Source organism: Macrotis lagotis, chromosome 1 (genome assembly GCF_037893015.1).
Source record: "Macrotis lagotis isolate mMagLag1 chromosome 1, bilby.v1.9.chrom.fasta, whole genome shotgun sequence".
Lineage (NCBI taxonomy): Eukaryota > Metazoa > Chordata > Mammalia > Peramelemorphia > Peramelidae > Macrotis > Macrotis lagotis.
The window spans coordinates 367,337,589-367,357,450 of NC_133658.1; positions in this window are offsets into that span (position 1 = coordinate 367,337,589).

The window sequence follows — 19,862 nt, forward strand, 5'->3', positions numbered from 1 at the left end:
TCTGGTTAAAGAAGGGGTCTGGATTAGGGAGAGAGAAGATTTATAGCCAGAATAGAGGCTTAATAGTCTGAATATAAACTGTGAAGTAAAGGGACAAGAGGTCACAGATGGATGAAGAATAAGTATAGGAAAAACTTAGTGGAAATGAAATGTTATTACTAAATAAAGGGACTTCAGATTTATTGGTTAGAAAAATAGAACACTTTTTGGTGATTCCAAGATCAAGGATGTGGAGACTTCCGGCCAAGATGGCAGAGAGAAGACAGGCACAGTTCTAAAATCTCCTAATCTGTTCTCCATCTATCACATGAAACAAACCTCTTAAAAGAAATCTGACCCACAAAACCCAGAAAGAAAAGCCAGGAGAAATAACATCTACCTAAGGATTTGCCTCCAGCAGCAGCTTTGGCCAAATTCGGGCAGGTGAGTCTGGGCTCAGAGGGAGGATTAGCCCCAGATCAGCCAGATTAACAGCTGAATTGGTGCCAGGATTCTGAGGACCTGAGAGCTGGACCTGCTGGATCAGTGGTGGGGCTGGACAACAGGGGCTTGGGTCTGTGGGGGAGCGGAGGCACTGGTGTTGGTGCTATCCCCCTGGAGCTTGGGAACAGGGCTGGGGGGGAGAGTTCTGGTGCAGGGGAGCTGAGGACACCATCCCTGGGCTCCTCGGGTCTGAGGAACTCTGAGTCCATGCCTCCATTGTGGCTGAGGCCTCTTCCCAAACAAACAAATGCAAACTACTTCTGCCTCAGGCCCAGGTGTGTGAACAGAAGAACAAGCCCAGCTGAGGAATGACCTTAAGCCAGGGTAAAGCCCACCATTGATTGAAGGAAAAGAATTCAATAGCTCCAACCCCTCCCTTCAAGCAAAGGGGGAAGGCCTCAACCAAGGTTACAGACACTCCAGAGAAAGCAACCAACACCTCCTACTGGCCAGCCAGAGAAACTGCACTCAGTGAGTAAAGCGTTTAGCGATCCCAAGCCCTGGTGAATCCCCCACCCCCACCCCAACTCAAGATCTTAGCAAAATGAAGAAGGGTCAGCGGAAAGGTGGATCCATAGAAAAATTCCTGGAAGAAAAAGACCCTAACTCAGAGAGACCTGGAACCTCTGAGGAGAATACAATCTGTTCTCCTGCACAGTAAGACTTCCTTGAAGAAATAAGGAAGGAGCTTAAAAATTTGGGAGAGACAATTAATACCTTGCAACAAGAAAACAAAACTTTACAAAGTACAATTGGACAAATACAAAAGGAGAATAAATCTCTGAGATCATCAATTGGACCAATATAAAATGAGAATAATTCTCTCATATCCTGAAATGAGCAAATTTAAAAAGAAATTAATTCTCTCAAAACATCAGTTGGTCAAATGGAAAGCTCTTTCAAATGTAGAATTGACCAACTGGAAAAGGAGTTGCAAAAGGTAAATGAAGAAAGCACCTCCACCCAAAAAAAGAATGGAGTCTAAAGAAACTAATGACTCCATGAGATAGCAACAGTCAGTTAAACAAAATCAAAAAATAGAAGCAAATGTAAAATACCTCATCAACAAAACCACTGACCTCAAGAATAGATCGACAAGGGGCAACCTGAAAATTATAGGACTTCCTGAAAACATTGAAGAGGAAAAAAAAGCCTGGACTTAATATTACAGGATCTAGTGATGGAAAACTGCCCTGATATCATGCAATTAGAGGGCAAAGTAGATATTGAAAGAGTACATCGATCCCCACCAGAAAAAGATCCTAAAATGAAAACACCAAGGAATATTGTGGCCAAACTCCAGAACTTTCAGATAAAAGAGAAAATCCTGCAAGCAGCCAGAAAGAAACAATTTAAATATCAAGGAGCCACAGTAAGGATCATGCAGGACCTTGGCTGCATCAGCATTAAGGGATCGAAGGGCCTGGAACAAGATATTTTGAAGAGCAAGGGAGCTTGGAATGCAGCCAAGAATCTACTTTCCTGCAAAGCTGAGCCTTCTCTTCCAGGGAAAAAGATGGACATTTAACAAAATGGAAGAATTATAAAAGTTTCTGATGAAAAGACCAGAGCTAAACATAAAATTTGGACATCAGACAGGAGGTTCAAGAGACACATGAAAAGATAAAAGGGGGGGGGGCGGTAAAAGGAAAAAAAATGCAATCCAGTAAGTTGAAACTGGCTATATCCCAGCATGGGGGGGAAAAAGATTCTCATAAATCTTGAGAATTGTAACTCTAACAGAGAGAATACACCTAGCCAGAAATGATGGACATTCATGACCTATCCATGAGACTGCTATCTAATGGGATGCAACTGGCTTTAACCCCACTTGGGAGAAAGACTCTAATAACACTCAGGAATTTTGACTCTATTCGATAGAATATACTGAACTAGAAGGGACAGACACTCAGAATTTTCTATGACTTAGAATGATCTAAAAAACACTACCTCCTTAAAAAAGGGGGACAGGAAAGAAACTGGAGGAGGGAGGGGATTGAATGGGGTAAATGTCATTACACTAAGAGGTACAAAAAACCTATGGTGATAGAAGGGAAGAAGGGAGCAGAGGAGAAACACTTGAATCTTCTTCTCATCAGACTTGGCTTAAAGTCAACCTACACATCATACTCAGTTAACTTATAAAACATCTAACCTTTCAAGTATTAAAAGGGGAAAAGGGGAGGGGGGATGGAGAAAGGTAAGGTGAATGGGGGGAAAAGGGGAAATAACAAAAGGAAGGGAAGGGAAAAGGGAAAAAGAGAAAGGGGAAAGAAAGGGGAGGGTGTGATATAGGAGGGCAAACACACTGAAGGGGGTGGTATTCAGAAACAAAATACTGGTGAATATGGATAAAGGGGGGGGGAAGGGGAAAAATACAAACAGAGGGAAGATAGCACAGAGGCCAATAAAGAATTAGTAATCATAACCTTGAATGTGAATGGGATGAACTCTCCCTTAAAATGTAAGCAAATAGCAGAGTGGATTAAAAACCAGAATCCTACAATATGCTGCTTACAAGAAACTCATTTGAAGCAGAGAAATACATATAGAGTAAAGGCAAAAGGTTGGAGCAAAATATATTTTGCTTCAGCTGAAGTAAAAAAAAGCAGGGGGAGCAATCCTTATCTCAGACAAAGCAGCAGCAAAAATAGATAGCATTGAAAGAGATAAGGAAGGAAACTTTATCCTCCTAAAATGTACCATAGACAATAAAGTCATTTCAATATTGAATATATATGCACCCAGTGGGTCAGCACCCAAATTCTTAGAGGAGAATCTGAAAGATCTACAGGAAGACATAGACAGCAAAATTCTACTAGTGGGAGACCTCAACCTCCCACTATCAGATCTAGATAAAATGAATCATAAAATAAACAAGAAAGAACTTAAGAAGGTAAATAGATTGTTGGAAAAATTAGATATTGGTAGACTTATGGAGGAAAGTGAATGGGGAGAGAAAGGAATATACTTTTTTCTCTGTAGTACATGGAACTTTTGCAAAAATTGACCATGTACTAGGACATAAAAACCTAATGATCAACTGCAGAAAGGCAGAAACAGTGAATACATCTTTCTCAGATCACAATGCAATAAAAGTCATATGCAATACTGGGCCAAGGAGATATAGACCCCGAACAAATTGGAAACTGAATAACCTCATTTTAAAAAATGAGTTGACCAAAAAACAAATTATAGAAAGAATTAACCATTTTATTCTAGATAATGATAATAATGACTTAGATGATAATGATAAATGATAAATAAATAGATGATAATGATAAATATGAAACAACATACCAAAACCTATGGGATTCATTCAAAGCGACTCTCAGGGGATATATTATAGCTCTAAATGCTTACATGAATAAATTGGAGAAAGAGGAAATCAATGAAAAAAACATGCAACTAAAAAAATTAGAGAAAGAACAAATCAAAAATCCCCAATTAAATACCAAATTAGAAATACTAAAAATTAAAGGAGAAATTAATAAAATTGAAAGCAAAAAAACTATTGAATTAATAAATAAAACCAAAAGTTGGTATTATGAAAAAACCAATAAAATTGATAAACCTCTGGTCAATTTGATTTAAAAAAAGAAAGAAGAAAACCAAATTGCTAGTATCATAAATGAAAAAGGTGAACTCACCATCAATGAGGAGAAAATTAAAGTAATAATTCAAAATTATTTTGCCCAAGTCTATGCCAATATATTTGATAATCCAAGTGAAATGGATGAATAGTTACAAAAATATAAGTTGCCCAGGTTAAATGAAGAAGAGATTAAGTACCTAAACAACCCTATCTCAGAAAAAGAAATTCAACAAGCCATTATTGAACTCCCTAAAAAAAATCTTCAGGCCCTGATGGATTCACAAGTGAATTCTACCAAACATTTAAGGAACAATTGGTTCCAATCCTATATAAACTCTTTGGAAAAATGGGGAAAGATTGAACTCTGTCTGACTCTTTCTATGAAACCAATATGGTACTGTTACCTAAACCAGGAAGAGTTAAAACAGAGAAAGAAAATTATAGACCTATTTCCCTGATTAGCAAAATGATTACAACAAGTCACCACTAGGATAATGCATTATGATCAAGTAGGATTTATTCCAGGAATGCAGGGTTGGTTCAATATTAGGAAAACTTGTTAATATCCTCAATTATATCAATAACAAACCTATCAGAAATCATATGATCATATCAATAGATGCTGAAAAAGCTTTTGACAAAATACAGCATCCATTCCTATTAAAAACACTAGAGAGTGTAGGAATAAATGGACGGTTCCTTAAAATAATTAGCAGTATCTATTTGAAACCATCAACAAGTATTATATTCAATGGGGAGAGGCTAGAGGCATTTCCAATAAGATCAGGGGTGAAACAAGGGTGCCCATTATCACCACTACTATTCAATATTGTAATAGAGATGATAGCATCAGCAATTAGAGAAGAAAAAGAAATTGAAGGAATTAGAATTGGGAAGGAAGAGACAGAACTCTCACTCTTTGAAGATGACTTGATGGTCTACATAGAGAATCCCAAGAAATCATCCAAAAAACTACTGGAAACAATTAGCAATTTTAGCAAAGTTGCAGGTTATAAAATAAACCCTCATAAATCCTCAACTTTTCTATATGTCTAGCAAGAAACAGCAGGAAGAGCTAAAAAGAGAAATCCCATTCAAAGTAACCTCAGACAATATAAAATATTTGGGAATCTATTTGCCAAGACAGACTCAGAATCTTTTTGAAAACAATTATAAAACACTTCTCACACAAATTAAATCATATTTAAATAACTGGGCAAATATCAACTGCTCATGGATAGGTAGAGCTAATATAATAAAAATGACAATTCTACCAAAACTAAATTATCTGTTTAGTGCCCTACCAATCAAAATGCCAAAAAATTACTTTAATGAGTTAGAAAAAAATTGTAAGTAAATTCATATGTAGAAATAAAAAGTCAAGAATTGCCAGGAGCTTAATGAAAAAAAATTGCAAAAGAAGGTGGCTTAGCCCTACCTGATCTAAAATTATATTATAAAGCCTCAGTCATCAAAACTGTTTGGTATTGGCTAAGAAATAGAGTGGTGGACCAGTGGAATAGACTAGGTGTAAAAGCAGGAGAGGATTATAGTGATCTGCTGTTTGATAAACCCAAAGAGTCCAGCCATTGGGATAAAAACTCCCTGTTTGATAAAAATTGCTGGGATAATTGGAAGTTAGTATGGAAGAAACTTAGATTAGACCAATACCTCATACCGTTTACCAAGATAAGATCCAAATGGTTACAGGATATAGACATAAAAAACAATACCATAAGCAAATTAGAAGATCAAGGACTAGTCTACCTGTCAGATCTATGGAAAGGGGAGCAGTTTATGACTAAGGAAGAGTTGGAGAACATCACCAAAAACCAATTAGATGATTTCGATTACATTAAATTAAAAGGCTTTTGCACAGATAAAATCAATGTAACTAAGATCAAAAGAAATGTACTAAACTGGGAAACAATCTTTACAACTAATGATTCTGACAAAGGACTCATTTCTAAAATATACAGAGAACTGAGTCATATTTTTAAAACAAAAAGCCATTCCCCAATTGACAAATAGTCAAAGGATATGCAATGTCAATTTATAGATGAGGAGATCAAAGTAATCCATAGCCATATGAAAAAATGCTCTAAATTGTTAATTATTAGGGAAATGCAAATTAAAGCTTCTCTGAGATACCATCTCACACCTCTCAGATTGGCTAATATGACCAGGAAGGATAATGATCATTGTTGGAAGGGTTGTGGGAAATTTGGGACATTATTACACTGTTGGTGGAGCTGTGAACTTATCCAACCCTTCTGGAGAGTTATTTGGAACTATGCCCAAAGGGCAACAAAAATGTGCATACCCTTTGATCCAGCAATACCACTACTGGGTCTATACCCTGAAGAGATGATGAAAAAGGGTAAAATCATTACTTGTACAAAAAATATTTATAGCAGCCCTGTTTGTGGTGGCAAAAAAATTGGAAATCAAGTAAATGTCTTTCAGTTGGGGAATGGCTTAGCAAACTGTGGTATATGTATGTCATGGAACACTATTGTTCTATTAGAAACCAGGAGGGATGGGATTTCAGGGAAATCTGGAGGGATTTGCATGAACTGATGCTGAGTGAGATGAGCAGAACCAGGAAAAACACTGTACACCCTAACAGCAACATGGGAATGATGTTCAACCTTGAAGGACTCACTCATTCCATCAGTGCAACAATCGGGAACAATTTTGGGCTGTCTGCAAAGGAGAGTGCCATCTGTAACCAGAAAAGGAGCTGTGGAGTTTGAACAAATTGCAAGGACTATTCCCTTTAATTTAGGGGAAACACCGATATCTTATTGTCTGATCTTGTTACCTCTTAGACTTCTCTTCTTTAAGGATATGATTTCTCTCTCATCACACCCAATTTGGATCAAGGTACAACATGGAAACAAACATGGACTGACAGATTGCTTTCCATGGGGGGCGGGTTGAAGCAAGATTGGGGGAAAATTGTAAAACTCAAATAATATCTTTAATGAAAATAAATTTTAAAAAAGAAAAAAAAGATCAAGGATGTGGCCATTGCTATGTCTGTAGCTTAGGTAGAATGAAAGCATAGGTCATGGGAATTAAATAGACCAAGGAACTGAGAGGTTAGTTGTTAGAGGGAACATTAACATGTATGTTAAAATGACATTGTTTAAAGCTTGGAGTTGGGCTATAGAAAGAACAATGAATTAGGCACTGAACTCATTTAAAAACATTGATATAGTAAACATTAAAGGAGGAAAACTTGCTGAGTGATAGAGGCTGAAAGGAAATTCTAGAAGAGGCATTAGGGAACAAGGGATATTATGACACCTTCTTCAGGACCAGTGAAACTGTAGCCTGAGAGGGAGGTGATGCATACAACCAGAACTGTAAAGGAAGGCAGGGGAGGCAGTTGTCATTTGGGTGGATTCAGTTCTCTGTGAATGTCAAAAGATAAAAGAAACATGAGTGGAGAGGTCTAAGATGAGGGGAAGTTTGTTAATTATAGAACCCATATTCCAGATGGCATGGTGTAAGGGGTTAATTTATCTGGAGGGGGACACTGGAAGTTTATTGAATTAGATAGAAATGAGAGAATAGCAAGTAAAAATGGTGAAATAGGTGGCTTGCTTTTATGGAATTGGGAATTCAATATCACTGGAATTCGGGTGGCTAGGTGGTGCAGTGGATAGAGTATCAGCCCTAGAATCAGGAGTACCTAAGTTCAAATCTGGCTTCAGACACTTAATAACTGCCTAGCTGTGTGACCTTGGGCAAGTCACTTAACCCTATTGCCTTGCAAAAAACCAAAAAAAAACTCCACAATATCACTGGAAGTGAGAAAGTTTGTTAATTATTGGAGAATAAATCCAGTTTGAGGGGAAGCAGATGGAATTAAGGCAAGTGAGTCAAACTTTTTAGGTTGTAATTCTGTCTCCTGGACTTCTATTGCATTCTAAACCAACCATAGTCTGCTCTTTCTCACTGTGTTGTAACCATTCAGATATAACCTAATCTTTTTCATGGAATAAAATCTCTTTTGATTTTGCTATTTTTATTACTCATTTTTATCAATTTCATCATGATTTTAGGACATAGTCTTTAAGATCATTTTATGAATGGTATTCAAGCAGAAATCAGATGACTGCCTTCTCAGTAAACCTGTAAAAGAGAATTTTACTTTGGGTGACTGATTGTATCATATGACTTTGAATGTCCATCCCTATGCAAGCTTCTTGGAATCTTTGATTCTTTGTTGCTGAACTTGAAGGCAATGGGTCCCTCATATTTTATAGATTATTTATGAATGAATAAAATGTATAATTCATATTAATTTTCTTGCCTTCAAAAGGAGGGGTGGAGAGAGGGAGCAAATTTTGAACTCAAAATGTTAAAAGACATATGCTAAAAATTATATATATATATATAATATATATATGTCTAGAAAAAATATAAAAATTTTCCCCCCAAATGGATGAAATAGTAATTATGAGGCACTTACTTATGCTAAGTTCTGGATACAGATACTAAATCAAGACTTTCCCAGTACTCAAAGAGTTTAAAATCTAATGAGGGAAGATACCAGGCATATATGTAGGAAGACACAAAACCAAATCAAAAGTAAACTTGGCGGGAAAGGCACTGATAGCTGGGGGAACAATAAAAGCCTTTTATAAGGTGGCTCTTGAACTCATTCCAGGAATTCCATGAGACAAATATCTGAAGGGTGAGGACTCCAGACATGGGGACAACTAGGACATAGGCATGGAAATGGCAGGTTGTAATATCATGTGGAAGGAACAGCAGGTAGGGTGAGTCACTATGGCTAGAGAATGGGCAAAGAGTTATATGTCAGTCATGGAGAATGTGAAGGAGATTTATGTGAAGGAAGTCCAAAGAAATAGGAAAGGATCAGACTGTGAAGATTTTTAAAGTGCCAAACAAGGGAGTTTATATATTTGGTCTTAAAATCTGACGAGGAAAAAACTGAAGAATCTGAGCTCATGAAACATCTTAATTTAACACAGACTCTAGAAATTCTACCTAATAAAGAAATAAGAGACAGAAATAACTCTGGCTTGAAATGATTTTGAAGAGATGGGCATATTTATACTGGAATTTTGAAATGCCCTTTTTGAATTTGACTGCACAAATGCAGCTTTCAGACCAACCATCCCAAAATAGGGTAGTTACAAAAAGCTGGGAGTTAGTTGCAATAATCATCATGAATGCACACATTATTCTATAATATTTGACAGAAAGTATTAATATAAATGACCTGCATACAACAATACATTTTAAATGCTCTTGGGACTATTTTAAGTAACTTTAGCATTTAAATGAATGCTATGGGAAATGCAAAATGAACAGTCTCCCTGTAATGCCACTTTGTGTATCTGAATTTTCATCTACTGGGTTAACTTTAAAAGAAGGTAGATTCCTATCTTGAAAGGCAACCATCTTTTAAGAGTTCAATTTAGTTCAGTCCAATTCAACTAAATGCAACAGATATTTAATTTTGTTCTGGGTAGCTAGAAGGATATTGTAGAAATACTGAATGCAGAACACAGGAACTGTGGACTGACTTTCTACAACATACAAAAGAATACTTGCTTTGTCTGGAAGATTGTGGTCTAGTCTCTACTCTCCTTAAATTCCCTTTGTGATTTGGAGATTAGGAGTAACTGAATTATTATTTTTTGACTTAAGTTAATCCTCATCCCATTACCAAATAACTATGGTGATTAAAATATATTATGGGTCAGTGGAGAGAGTGCTGGGACTAAAGACAGAAAGATTCATTTTCCTGATTTCAAATCTGGCTTCAGGTACTTGTTAGCTATGTGATCCTAGGCAAGACACTTAACCCAATTTGCCTCAGTTTCTTCTCTATAAAATGCTCTGGAGAAGAAAATGGCAAACCACTCTGGTATCTGCCAAGAAAATCCTAAATAGAGTCACAAAGAGTCAGACATGACTCTACAATAATAGCAACTTTAACAACAAATTAGTTCAATTCAACAAATATTTCCTAAGTCCCTTCTGTGTTTGAAGCACAGTGCCGGGTCTTAAGAATGCAAATTCCAAAACAAAATTTCTCTATTTAATGGACTATTTTAAATGAATACTAATTGATTTTGATGGATGTTTTAAGGATTTGGTACTACATAGTTCACAGCCTCCTTAGATTTGAAATTAGAAGTGATTTCAGAAATCATTTAATCTGTCCTACCTATTAGAGATGAAGGAACTGAGTCATAGAGAAGATAAGTGATTTTACCAAATTTACATTGACAGTAAATAGCAGATCCTGCATTTGACCCTTTAGGTCTAAACTACTGTTTTTTCTTCTACCCCCCCTTTCCCCTCACCCACCAATAGAAATGTTCTACAAAAATGCTGTTATTTAAAACCATAGTGCTGGAAAGAACCTTATCTAAGAGTCCATCTAGTCTAACCTTTCCATTTTAGGAAGGAAGAAACTGAGGACATGAGAGGGAAAGGGATTCAGCAACAGACTGGGACTGAACCCCAGATTTCTGAGTCTGAGACCAGTAAGATGACAAGCATCTCACATTTCTTCCAAAGAACAATAGAACTAAATATGTAACAGCGAATAGGCTGGATCCCAAAAGCAGTGCCAGACAGAGAATCTGAAGTGGAAATCTTTTGTGAAGAAGAAAATCATAAGCCTACAGAGTCTGAAAGACAACTAGGTGGCACAGTCAATAGAACACCACACCTGGAGTCAGGACTTGAGTTCAAATGTGACTTCAGATACTTACTACCTGGATGATCCTTGGAAAGTCACTTAACCCTATTTGTCTCAGTTTTTCATCTGTAAAATGCGCTGGAGAAGAAAATGGCAAATTGCTCCAGTGTCTCTATTAAGAAAACCCAAAATAGGGTCATGAAGAGTCAGACATGATTGAAAATGACTAAATGAGTCCCTGCCTTGGCCCAGTATCTCCCACAGAGTTCTGGATCTTTAGCATTTGCCTTCTATTTGTATCTAGGTTGCAGAAGAGATGAGGACTAAATGCGAACTTCCTTGAAAAGTTAAAACTGCCCAAGTAGCTTTCCTTATATGAATAGGTAAAGACAGAAATGCTACCCCACCACCACCACTGCCCTGTAGTATGAGGTCAGTGATCACTGAAAAGTTTCTGGGATTAGTCAACTGTATCATCAATTTTTGTGGAAATGCTATAATACTGGAAAAGTTTTAATTAACTCTCTTTCTTACTTAGATTTAATTGTAGATTCTAGATGACATCACATCTTCCACACTGTGTTAACTCTCTAGAGATTTGATTTGGGACACCCAGAAATGTGATATCTAAATAATGTGACAAATTCTTTTACTTCAGTGAGACGTGATTAATTGTTGGGTAGAATTCTGTGAGCAATACTGTCCTCTGGTGGTTGCCTTCAAAGATGAGTGAGAGAACTCGAATTTGTTCAGAGGCCTCATTCTTGCCAAAGATGATGAGAAAGAGGAAAAAGCTTGTGGAAGAGGATAAAGCTTGTGAATGATTACTTTGAGATATAGCTTCCAATACTAGCACTATTGTTGATTATTGTTCATTCTTTGTTTTTGAAGAGAACCAATGCCATCACAGGGTGAGATCTGGACTTATATGTGAACTGGATTTAAGTGAGGAAGAGTTGCACAATGACATCAGTGTAATAGGTGTCTAAGTACATACCCAAGAACATTCAACTAGAGTTGAAATTTCAGACCTTAGAAGCCATATTTACACATGAGAACAAGGAGACTGATAAGTTGAATAAGTTACTTGCCCAAGATCACACAGGTAGCACTAGAAGTGAGCTTTGAATCTAAGACTTCTGACCCTTGACTTATGTGACCAAGTCTCAGAAGTGGAAGGATCCTCTGAGGTCATCTAGTCTGACCTATATGCCTTCTCTGACATACCTGGCATCCAGTCTTTACTTGAAGCTTCCAAGTCAAAACTGTTCATATCCTTCAACTGAACAATACCATCAAGGGAAAAGTCCCCAAGGTATGACTATATAGCAACATATATATACATATATATATATATATATATATATATGTATATATATACACATATATATGTATATGTATACACATGTATACATATATATGTATATTTACTACTATAGAAATGATAGAAATGTGCAAAGAACTGAAAACTAAATAGGTGTCTATTGATTGGGAAATAACTGTCAACTCTGGTAGAATTGCTTTAGTCAGTAGCTATGTATAATTGAATTAGAAGCATGCCCAAATTGTCAGCAGAAGACCTGGATTCAAATTCTACTCCTGCTAGTTGCTTCCTGTGCAAACTTAACCTCTCTAGAGAGACCATAGTTTCCTTCTCAGAAAATTGAGGAGTTGGATTCAATGAACCCTATTTCTATTTCTAAAACTTGAACAAATCACTTGATTCCTTTGATTTTTACTGTCCTCAAAGCACAATAGAATTTAGCTTTGGAAGGACTTAAATTGTGTAGTCCCAACCTCTTTATTTTAAAGATGAGTAACCTTGAGGCTCAAAGAATGGTAGGCCCCAGAATCAAAGCCAAGTTCTTTGATTAAAATTCAACTCTTCCTTCCTCTTGTTGATTTTCCAATTAAATGAACAGTTGAACTAGGGTTCACACCCAGAGAGGCAGTATGCCAGTTGCCAGAGCACTTGATTTGGAAGAACCCAAAAAAAGTTTGGATCAAATTCTGCCTTAGTTCTTAACAGTGTTCCTTGGCAATATTTTTTATTATTGTTGTTGTTTAGAAATTTTGAACTCTATGTGACCCCACTTGAGGGTCCCTTTTCTTAGTAAAGATACTAGGGTGATTTGTTACTTCTTTAACTTATTTTATAGTTGAGGAAACTGAGATAAATAGGTTTAAGTGACTTGCCCAGGGTCCCACAGTTAGTATCTGAGGCTGGATTTGAACTCAGGTCTTCCTGATTCCAGGCTGGGCACTCTATTCATTGTACAACCTAGACACCATTGGCAGTAGTAATCAGCAGAGTATGCAAATAGGGAATTCCCATTACAACATACCTGACAAGTAGTTACTTGTCTTCTACTAGAAGATCTCTAACATTGACAAAAGCATTTTTTCTTTTTCTTTTACTTTTTTCCCAATTACAGGCAAAGATAATTTTCAACATTTATCCTTTTACAAGCTTTTTGAATTCCATATTTTTCTATTACCTCCCCTTCCCTTCATCTCCCTGTGGCAGTGAACACTCTGATATAGATGTATATGTATAATCATGTTTAACATATTTCCATATAAGAATGACAACATTTTTGGAGGAAGTCCATTGTGCTTTTAGATTTTGGAAGCTCTAATTATTAGAAATTTGTTTTCTTCCATGCTTAAATTTGCCTCTTTGGAATTCTCAGAGATTGCTATTGGTTCTGGTTTCTGATGCTAAATAGAACAAGGCTAATCCCTTTCCCTCTCAGTTGCCTTTAACATACTTCACTTAATCAATGAATCTATATATATATATATATATATATATATATATATATGTATATATATATATATATATACATATATATATATATATATATGTATATATACTTCAGGTACATTTAGAATGGAGAAACAAAGAAAAAGTTGAAATAATCCTTCCCTTCAAAGAGTTTATATATATCCTATTGAGGAGACAACTTTTTGCTTCAGCATTGGTAAGACTCATTCATCTGACTGATGTTTAAGAGAAACTGAATTACTACATTTAAGGCTGCTAAGTATTTATGAATCTATGTATAGAATTCCTTGGAAAGCATAGTAATGAGTACCTCAAATAAATCTTTGAAAAAAGATATTGCTGTTGAAATGACCAGAACTGAACAGAAAGTTTGATCTCCAAGTACAGGACTCAGGTGAGGCATAGAGATGGATGGGAAGGATGAATTATGAGAAATTTAATGATATTGAACTGCTTGTATTCCTGCATGGAAAGTGACTGATAATTCATATGAACTTTTTCGTTTATAAGAGCAATTAGAAGGAGCATATATAAGTGACAGGAAGGAGTTGAATATAATGGTATAATATATTATAAAGATGGAGTCAATGGGTGATAAAGGAAAGTACTGGGAGAAAGAGGAGAGTGAATAGGCTAAGACATTGCACATAAAAGAGTCAAGAAAAAGCTTTTGCAGTGGAGTAAGGTGAGGGGGGAATAAATGAGCTTTCATTCTCATCAGAAATGGCTCAGTGAAGAAATAACATAGCACTCAATAGAGTATAGAAATCAATTTCACCCTAGAGAAAAATTAGAGGAAAGGGATTGGATAAGGGGGATGGGGGAGGAGAGGTGGGGGGAGAAAGTGATAGAAGAGAGAGATTTTGGGAGAGGGGAGTAAGATACAATACTCTTCTGTGGAGAGACAGGGTGAAAGGAGAGAGAATAGAATAAATGGGAGTGGGGAGGAATAGAATGAAGGGAAATACAGCTAGTAATAGCAACTATGGGAAATATTGAAGCAACTTCTCTGATGGACTTATGATAGAGAAGGCAACTCATCCCAGAGATAGACCTAATGGAATCTGAACACAGACTGAAATATACGTTTTCCCCCCCCCCTCACTTCATTTCTCTTAAGAATTCTCTATCATTTTTGGGGGGGGGGAGGGAGGCTATGTTTACTTTCACAGCAAGATTATTGTAATAATATGAAAATAAATAAATAAACCATTAAAAGAACCCTCAGAAATATATAGCATTAAAAACATTATCATCCTTAAAGGACTTCTGTTTTAAGAAGACAGGTTCAGAATAATTAATACAGGATAGGTAGGTGAAATATATGTGACTGACTACAGTTAAGAAATATTTGTTCAAACAGTATATAGGATATAGGGATTATCTTCACAGATAATCATCTATCTATCTATCCATCTACCTATCTACCTATTTATGTCTATCTTTCCTTTTCCAAGCAAACTTCACACAGTCCTGTTAAAACCAAATGGTGTTATTTAGGTTCAAAGTTAAACTCCATTTCCGTACCATTCAAATTCTCTTTGGTAAACATGCCTAATTTTTCTCACATCAGAAGTGAAAACATAGGCATTGTCATTAGTATGATACCAATGCAACAGGAATCATAGGCATCTAGCTGCTGGAGGAAGCTCTTTCCCCACCAAGAAATGTTCCCTCAGACCTTATGGGAGCTATCACTGAGGTGTATAGTTCATTGGATTCAAGTCCTGGCTCCTCCATTTGCCAAATGAGTCATATTAAGTTTCAATACTTCTCCTAGTCTCAAGTCTCATCTGTTAAACAATGGTAAATGAATGAAAACAACTTTATTAAACATTTATTACATACAAAGCACAGTGTTAAGCACTGGAGACACAAATAGGAAATGAAGAGTCTCTGCTCTGAAGGAACTCACATTCTAATTGGAGGGATACAACACATACATAGAAGGTTTTGATTGAATTTTAGATGAAAAACTTCCATGGGACTTAAGAGTCCTGCAGTAAATCGGATGGGAAAGCAGCCCCTTTAATGTCATTTCTATAAATGTTAAATTCTTACCATTTTCTGATATTAAAACACCTTAAAGTCAATTTCTTTTCTGAGTCTTCTGGGCTTTTGCCTGCAGTCAACAATAATCAACAAGCATTTATTATGGGCTAGGCACTATGCTAAATTCTGGGATTATAAAACAGTCACTGTCCTCCAGGAGCTCACATTCTAATGTGGAAGGCAATATATAAAAATAAGGGAAATGAAAAATGGAGAGGGTGAGAAGGTATGTGAGACAGAAAGAGGAGAGAGAGAGAGAGAGAGAGAGAGAGAGAGAGGCAGTCAGGCAAGAAATGAATAGAGATTAGTCTGGACAGTCTCCTTAAGTGGAGATTCTGGGAAGAGCTATTCAATGAAGGGAGGGGTTTAAAGGTGAGACTATTACTGAGATGTAAATACCAGGGCTGAGTGATCTTCCTTCCTGCAAGAAAATGTTGCTGGGACATGAGGGAGAAGTCATTAGACTTCTAGACATCAGAGCAAACTGATGAGAAAAGAATTGCACCAAGCTGATTTACAAAGAGTTGCTTTCTGGGATGATGGTGGGAGGGGTAGCTAAAATAAAAAAGAGGACCAATGATCTTGACTCTAGAGGGTACTGCCACTCCCAGGATTGGTTATGGAGGAAACTTTTTTTTGTAGAATTCTTATATGGTTCAAAGGATCTGGCAGTTATCACAATTCTTCTTCTAGAATGGCAAATGGGAATAAACCCCCTCCAGTGGCCACACTTTGCCTCTTCTGTTTCTTATAATAACTGTTACTTCAGCTATTTTTACATCATGGTTCACATTAACCACTCTGGGGCTTATGCTTTTCTTTCAGTCACTCCTGATGGTTTTGATGGTTCTGCTTATCTGATAGGAATTCTTCATTGGAATAAAGAAATTCATCAATGAATTTGCCCAAGTATTCACCTGGTATTATTGGTAGCATATGATAAGAATTTAGGAACTTCAATGATAGTAATGTAGACAATGGATTAAAAACAGTTGGTATGGGTAAATCATTTTGTTAGAGAGAAAATTGAAAAGAAAGTACAGGCTCTTCATTGAAAAAAGGTGCTTCAGTTTTGTGACCTAGAAAATGGGATGCTTGGACTAGATGACCTCTGAAATCTCTTCTATTCTTAAATCCAGGAACCCCAGACTTAAGAAAACCAAATAAACAACAATTTAGGGTTGAAAGAACCCTTAGCAATCTATCCAATCAATTTTCTCAAAAGACCATAGATTTAGAAATAGAAAGGATCTTAAAGGTCATACTGTCAAAATCATTTTAGATTCATGGAACCTAAGATTTATAGAGAAGGGAAGAGACTTATCTATGGCCACACAGCAAGTTGGAATTCAAACTCATGTACTCTTACTCCAAATCTAGTGCTATCAGTGGGGTAGGAACAATATTCTTATCCAATGTCCCATCTACCCATTCAAATTAGGCTGGTTTTTTCTTTTAAGGTACTGAGTAATTGTTCTAGACTTCATTGACTCAGAGGCCTTACAGGGACACTGGTGATGTCCCCCCCCCCTTTTTTTTTTATCTTTGTACAAAAGGAGCCAAAAGGAATTTCAGAGGTACTGGAATATGATGGGTAAATATGGGCAAGGGAACTTTACTAAGCTGAAAAAATTTAAGTGTCTTCAATGTTGATCCTTGTAGAATATTATTCCCCTGCTAATAGTTAACTGTTGAATAATGGTAAATCTCTGTTACATGTTGAATGATTACTTATCTTACTTTATTCCACCATATAATCTAAACTATCAGGTACTAACTCTAACAATACAGTGAACATTGAAGACATTCTGAAATAATTATATATACATATATATACATATATATATATATGTATATATATTATGTATTTGGTGAAGAGGACCAGACCCATAATCTAATCAAAATTGGGAATTCCTGGTGAAAATATGTCCTCCTCACCTTCATGTTCCACCCCAGCCACCACCAATTGATTTGATATCCTTTGAAACTTAATGTCTTGCAAATGGTCAAAGGATATGCAAAGGCAATTTACAGATGACGAGATCAAAGCAATCCATAGTCACATGAAAAATTGCTCTAAATCATTATTAGAGAAATGCAAATTAAAGTTTCTCTGGGGTACCACCTCACATCTCTGAGACTGGTCAATATGACCAGAAAGGACAATGATCATTGTTGGAAGGGTTGTGAGAAATCTGGGACACTAATACATTGTTGGTGGAGCTGTGAACTCATCCAGCCTTTATGGAGAGCAATTTGGAACTATGCCCAAAGGGCAACAAAAATGTGCATTCCCTTTGATCCAGCAATACCACTACTGGGTCTATACCCTGAAGAGATGATGAAAAAGGGTAAAAACATCACTTGTACAAAAATATTCATAGCAGCCATTTGTGGTGGCAAAGAATTGGAAATCAAGTAAATGTCCTTTGTTGAGGAATGGCTTACAGAACCAGAAAAACACTGTACACCCTGAAAGTAACATTGGAGTGAAGATCAACCTTAATGGACTTGCTCATTCCATCAGTGTACCAACCAGGCACAATTTTTGGATATCTGTGATGGAGAATACCATCTGTATTAAGAGAAAGAACTGTGGAGTTTGAACAAAGACAAAGGACTATTACTTTTAATTTAGGAAAAAAAAAACCCTGATATTTTATTGTCTGATCTTGCTATCTCTTATACTTTGCTTCTTCCTTAAGGACATGATTTCTCTCTCATCACATTCAATTTGGATCAGTATATACCATGGAAATAATGCAAAGACTGGCAAACTGCCTTCTGGGGGAAGTGGGAGGAGGAAAGTAAGATTAGGGGGAAAATTGTAAAACTCAAAAGAAATAAATTTTAAAAAACTGTCTTGGAAAGTTCACTGGGGGCAATGAGAAGGAAAATTACTTGTCCAGGGCTACAAGCCATTAGCATGTGTCAAGAGCTGGATATTGAATTTGACTTTCTGATTCTGAGAGGGAGGGAATCAATAAGTTTACTAAGTAGTCATGGAATTGACATTAATAGAAGGCAGAATTATATTATGTCAAAATGAGACCATTTCAAAGGTTTTAAAGAATTTTCCTTTAGTTTAAACAGTAAATCATACAACTTCAGGGACAAGAAGAGATCTCAGAAGCCATCCAGGCCATAAAAAGCAGACTTGGAAGGGAACTTGGGAGGTGATATAGCACTATTTCCTCATTTTATAGAAGAGATACCCAAGGCCCAGAGTGGTGAGGTGACCAAGGTCACATAAGAGTAGCTAACAAAAAAGCAGGTTCAAACCTGAAATCTTCCTATTCCAAATCTAGTACTATTTCTCCTGTTTTACAGACAATTTCAATTTCTACAAATATAACCAAACCAGTCAAATTTAAGGAACAGAATTTCAGAATTGAAAGGGTTATCAGAGGTCGACCCATCCAAAGGATTAATTTTTCAGATTTAGAAATAAAGACTACTCCCAATTTAATACTCCCTCCAGCTAAGATGCTTAATGTTCAGCTAATTCTAGTATCTGAATTTACTCTGAAATACTTAAATGTTGATTTTATACACAATCCATTTATGCCTTCTAAGACTGTGAATCTTGTCCATGTGTTCTCCGAAGTTTGTCACAGAGGGTTGATCCTGATATTGTGTAGCCTATCCATTTATCATCCATCATTCTTCATGTGACCAGTCTATGTTTATATGAACATGTATTTATATATGTATATATACACATCTCTATATCCTACTTATCTACAAATTATAGACATGCATGCATATGCAATTTTTTCAATTGTCACAACATATTTTCTTTGGTATGGGATGTGTTATTACAATTTTACAGATGAGAAAGTTGAGGATCAGCAAGGCTGACTTGCTCAAATAAGCAGCAGTGTTGAATAGCTTCTGGCTTGTTTTGAAATTCTACAGCTTTCATGTTAAACATGCAGTCCATGGGCAACAAGCAATCTCTAACACTCTTCACTAAGGCCCAAACCTGATTAAAATGTTGATAAATTCACAGATAAAGAAATAAATATGTGGTTATTGAAGTCACTATGCAGTTCATGGTTTATTGGTTCCTATTTCTATTTATTTGACCCCAGTTTTGCAGTATTGGAATAGTGGAAAAAATACTCAACTTAGACTGAGGAGAACTGTAAGAGTGAATTCCTCTAAATATGTAGCTATAGAACAAATCATATTTCTAGGAACCTCATTTTTCTCATCTATAGAATGGGGATAATAATATCTAAGGTACT